The following is a 6203-nucleotide window of genomic DNA, read 5'->3' as shown; positions in this document are numbered from 1 at the left end:
TTGAACGAGGAATTGGACAGTGGAAGAGGCGTTTCCACTGTCTTCACGGTCAACTTCGATACTCACCACAGAAGGCCTGCGAGATTATTGCAACTTGTGCCATTCTCCACAATATTGCAATAAATAGAGGATTACCTGATTTTGACGAGGAACCCATCGAGTTACAACCACAACCAGATGATGACGATGAAGAGAATGTGGTTGTATTGCCGGACAGACGCATTGGGATGGAAGTTCGGAATCAAATAGTCAACAACCATTTTGGATAAACAGTGAGTATTACAGGTTGCACGAAATGAATAGAACACAAACTATATAGGTCCTTCATAGATTTTATTCTCTTATACTGACATATTCTGATCACTGCAAGTTCATCAATTTGTATGGTGTATAGCCATACATGTTCGATGTATGGTGTATATAGTGTATATAGTTTAGTTCATTTGTATGGTGCATATACAGACTTGGCATTTAATATGGAATATTTTTTTTGTGGGGGTGAACTTACTTTTCAAGATGACTTAGAACCAAAAGTTCATTGGAATTACTAGGGCGTGCCCGCACGTACGTGCTTGCCCGTACGTGCTTGCCCGTACGTGCGTGCAAAAAAACATGCGTGCAAACAACAACAACAAAAAAAAACTTTGAAACCACGTGGCAGTAACGACCACAGAACACCCCCCCCCCCTCTATTTACATGAAATGGTTTGGTCCATTCGCAAAGCCAAAGCGAACGGCTTGCGAGTACGGTGACCATACCTTGGGAACCACTTGTCCGATTAATTTCAAACCTTGAAAAGGCACATCCTCGGGTCCCCAGCAATATACCTGGCAAGTTTCAAGTATATCGGACCGGTAGTTGTCGAGAAACAGCGGTCGCATACAGACAGACACACACACACACACACACACAGAGATTGCTGGAATTATATAGAGATGTTGAAATTATTCTAGATTTTGTTAATGTGACCTTTAAAAGAAACAAAAACCACATTTGACATTTCGAAGCAAATAAATTGATCCTTGAAAGTGATGTAAACTGATATCGAACTCAATTCACGGACAGTACTGTGTTAAACTTCTGTATCTTTTCCAGAAGTATCTCTTTATTTTGCACATTAGCCCAAAAAAAATTCAACAAAAACAAAAGCTAAATTATGACTGGGATTACGGACAGTAAAATTACAGTTCAGTACTTCGTGTAAACCCCACGAACATTCAGGAGAGCACATACACGTCGAGGCATGCTGTTCACGAGATTTGACAAGGTTTGGACAGGAATCGCTTGCCATGCAGTGACAATAGTCTGCTGCAATTCACACACAGAGGTAGGCTGCTGGTCCAAGTTGTCGATTTGACGCGTTAATTCTGCCCACAAGTTCTCTATTGGATTCATATCCGGGGACATGGCAGGCCACTCCATATGCTCTACACCACGGTCAGCAAGAAAGTGTTGGATCATGCGAGCACGATGAGGCCATGCATTGTCATCGTGGAAGACAAAGTTTCCTTGAAAGGCTGCACGAGGAAATGGAAGCAATGTTTCTTCCAGAATGACCCTGTACTTGAACTGGTTCAGGTTTCCATTCAGAACAACCAGGTCAGTTTTGCCCCCTGCATGAAAAGCAGCCCAAACGGTCACCCCACCACCTCCAGCTTGGACTCTTGGCACTATACAATCTTCTTTGTGGGCTTCATGCACTTGTCTGCGCACTCGGACGCGGCCATCTTGATGATAGACCAGAAATCTAGACTCGTCACTGAAGGTCACGTGATTCCAGTGTCCTGGCTGCTATTGACGGTGCTCTCTGGCCCACTGCAATCGGCGCTGGCGGTGTTGTCTGGTCAGGCGTGGCTTTCTCAGGGGATGCCTGGCACGATAGCCTGCTTGAACCAGTCGTTGGTTGACTAGCCTTCTGGATACAGTCACATTTGTCAGTTGCTGCCACCAGCCCTAAGCCGATTAGCTGACTTGGTATGGCCATTGCGGACTAACCGGTGCAGCTGGCGATCATCCCTCCTTGTGGTTCTGCGGGGACGTCCTGGCCTCGGTATTGGAGTAGGGACACCCCTCTGAGCATTTCGTTTCAGGATCTTTGACACCTGACCTTGAGTGATGCCATACTGCCGAGCAATAGCATGCTGTTTCATGCCAGCATTTCGTAAAGCCACCACTCCATGACAAACAGCATTGTCAAGTTGACGGACCATCTCCAGAGGAAGCGGCAATAACTTTTGTAGACATGCAGCAGTTGTTTTCCATGAATACAGAACGCAACAACCCTTATATACCCGATTGTGAAGCCAATCGTCAAATGTACCTGTCCTTACATTGTGTCACGCCACCTGTGATATAATCCTGTTATTGACTTCTTGCTGCGAAAGACAATCAGTGACATGGTTCTTTCAACAAAGACATCACCGAAGGGTAAAAGAAACTCACCAGATTGATATACTGAGTTCAGAAAGTAAGCCCAAGTCAAGAAAAAAAAATATTCCATATTAAATGCCAAGTCTGTAGTTCGGTGGATGTGCGGAGTATCGTTGAGAGAGAGGAAGACAAATGATGAATTGCGAAAGATGATGGGAATAGAGCCTGTGATTGATGCTGTGAAGAGGAACAGGTTGAGATGGTTTGGTCATGTGTTGAGGAAGGATGAAAGTGACTGGTTGGGAAGAGTGATGGAAATGAATGTAGAAGGAAGTAGAGGACGGGGAAGACCGAGAAAGACTTGGCTAAAGATGGTGGAAGAAGAAATGCGGGCAAGGGGGTTAACAAGGGGAGATGCAGAAAATAGGGCAAGATGGAGAAGATTGTCATGGGGACCGCAAGACTAACCCCCGCTCTAGTAGGGAAAATGGCCTTTAAAATGCATGTTGTGTTGTTTGTTGATAAGTCCATTATTTTCATCTCACTTTTGCTTCTTGGTTTTCTCAGCAGGGACGACCGCAGGGGGGGGCATGGATTTGGTAATGTTGAAGTAGGGCGACTTCCGGACGACTTGGTAAAATTGAACACTGCTACTGATGGGGGTGGGGATGGACCACGGACTTCACTATCAATTTCATTCATCGGAATGGGATCGGTGTTCAAGGAAGTTTCATTTGTTGTGCAGGATGAACTGTAAGGAAAGACAATTATATGTGACAGAGACGTTTGAAGCATTGCTTACATTTAGATATGATAACAGCGCACTGAACATTCATTATGCAATGTGATTCGGTTGTGCCTACCTTGAACTTGATGAAGTAGATTTCTCCTTCGCCTTTTCTCCCATTAGTTCTCTATCGACTCCTCCTTCTATGCCATGTATGGTGGGGTCCTCCTCGCCCAAAATGGCGGCAATCTTCTGTGACAACGGCGAAAGTTCCTTGGGTGCGGGCCCACCACTTATAATAGAAATGTCATTTAAAAAGTTGACGTGCATTGTCATCATTTTTATTGTAATTTTCAATTGTAAATTTAAAAATCTGCTGTTTCCATATAGGCATTGAGTTTAAATTTGAATCGGTAAAGGCATACATATGTAAAAATACTGAAATTTCCTGTCTTTGATAACAAGTTTTGCCACTTTTTTTGCACCTCTGCCAATGTCCTTGCCATTGCATTACGACTATTCAGGGCCGTCAATATTCTCTCCCAAGCCAAGTGTTTTTAATGGGACGAAACGGTTGGCCCAAATTTCTGGAGAATCACCGACATTTCTCTCTCATACATATCCACTAGTCGGAGTTTCTCAATCTCGGAGAAATTCGGTTTTCTCTTCCTCTTGTCCATGTTGAGTGTGAGAAGACGCTCTTCATACATGGCATTTATAGCAATTCAACAATGACTTGGCCTTGGAACTCAGTAATAACTGTCGTTGGTCTGTCGCCAAACCACAGAAAATGAACATAAACGGCAATGAAATGTGACATCGAGCCTCGGAAACCACTTGAGACAATCTTCATAACTTTATGCGGGGCACTCAGCTAAGCAGGGTACTTAAGAGTGTTTATGAATTTCAAGATAACAACCCCCCTCAGCAAAGTGGGGTACTTAGCACTTAAGTAGTCTTAAGTTAAGAAGTTATATGAATACAGGCCCAGAGCATCCGAGAAGTAATTAACATTGGAGCATATTGGACCCCAATGGGGAGCACTGAACCCTCCACTGTGAGAAGAGGATGGTGGAGGTGAAAGGGTATAGTTTAGATGCCACAGGTAGAATTTCGAAATAGTAGGGTGCAGGATACAAGACACCCGTGTTATGTCCATAATTATTATGGAGACTTAAAAATTGAGGGGTTTGTGGTCACGTGGAAACTGCACATGCTCCTCAATAGCTCGAGACAACAATTATGTATCTATCTATAATTCCAGTAATCTCTGTGTGTTTGTTTGTTTGTACGTTTGTACGTTTGTTTGTCTGTGACCGCTGTTTCTCGACAACCACGGGTCCGATATACTTTAAACTTGCCAGGTATATTGCTGGGGACCCGAGGATGTGCCTTTTCAAGGTTTCATATTAATCGGACAATTACTTACCGAGCTATGTCCAAAAAACGATTCAACCAATCAGAGAGCAGCGAGCTATCGCGTGTGCCGAACGTGGCGGACACACTCTGCCTCGGATGGCACATTTGAGAGCGTATTCATTTATTTCACGTTTGCAAACTATGTTGGCGCTATGTTGGCGTTAAACGATGTTTTAAAACTAATTAAAACCCCGGGGGGATTGTCACTGTACTCGCAAGCCGTTCGCCGTTCGCTTTGGCGTTGCGAATGGACCAAAACATTTCATGGACCAAACCATTTCATGTAAAGCGTTCGCCGTTCGCTTTGGCGTTGCGAATGGACCAAAACATTTCATGGACCAAACCATTTCATGTAAATAGAGGGGGGGATATAATTTTAGATATAGATATAGTACGGGCATGCCCTAGTTAGATGTGTAATTGAAGAAGCATTTATGGAGAATGACACACTCTGAATAAGCCACGGTGGACAAAAGACTTGTACAATAGTACCTTTGAATTGAATAATCACTGAACCCGCCCTGGAGATAAAGAGAGGTATCTGGGAATGCATTTGAAATCTGGCACTTAATTGGCACAAATCTGGCACTAGCTGGCACTTAATTGTGGTCTATTATGCATAAATAATCACAAGAAAATTAACTTTGTTACCATATCTATCGTACAGTACAAGTACAGTACCTTTCAATGGCACTCGGTATAGCGCCTACCGCCGCGGGGCTGACCAGTTTACGTTTTGTATCCCGCAGATAAGCCGGATCTGAATCCAGACCTGAACCAAAATCGAATCGGCTTGTCCTTGTCACCGAACCAACTCGTCCACCAAGTTTAGTCCGAATCTGTCCATAACTTTTGGAGATATCTTGCTTTATATCATTTTAGCCCCATCTCTCAATGGTGAAGAATCACTTTAAAATTCTCGTATCTGGATTTGAATCTTCACCAAAGTCTAATCATTTTGGCCTTGTCACATGCCATGCCCACCAAAGTTTGGCCAATTCCATCAACTTTTTGAGATACCCTGCTAACAGACAGACAGGGGTGAAACAAGGTGGACAGAGGTAATAATAACAATAGGACCACTGGACCTGTAGCTTATATGGGCCCTGGCCTAATGTTGTAACCCAAATTTGATAGCATTCTGACTGGTGGGTCTGGAGAAAGATTTTTGAAGGAATTTATGTGATTTTCCCAAAAATTGACTGTCTGCCATTTTGACACACTTCCGGTCACATGATCAGCATGACCTCTGCAATTTAACATCCTTACACTGGCCTAATGTCGTAACCCAAATTTGATAGCATTGTGATTGGTGGGTTTGAAGAAGATTTTTGAAGGAATTTACTAAGTCCGCCATTTTGACCGACTTAAAGTCACATGACCGGAACGAGCTTTGCAAGCCCGGCTACCAGTCAGGAGCGGAACATTGTTGCCTTTAGCCGGATCGGCCCAGCGGTTTGACTGGAGAAGTCGGAATAGGAGATGGACGGATGGATGGATGGTGCACGATGACAATACCTTATCTGGAATTGCTAATATAATAGGAGGGAAATAATTTTAAGATGTAAATAACAAGTGAGGTAAAGTAAATAACAACCGGAGAGTTTGTAGAACACCTTCCCCGTGCTGTCTTGAGAAAACTCACAATGGGGATGGAACATGCTAACCTCACAACGCATTTTCCCA

Source organism: Myxine glutinosa, chromosome 5 (assembly GCF_964187855.1).
Source record: "Myxine glutinosa chromosome 5, kmMyxGlut1.1, whole genome shotgun sequence".
In the NCBI taxonomy this organism is placed as follows: Eukaryota; Metazoa; Chordata; class Myxini; order Myxiniformes; family Myxinidae; genus Myxine; species Myxine glutinosa.
This window is presented reverse-complemented; position numbering follows the sequence as displayed.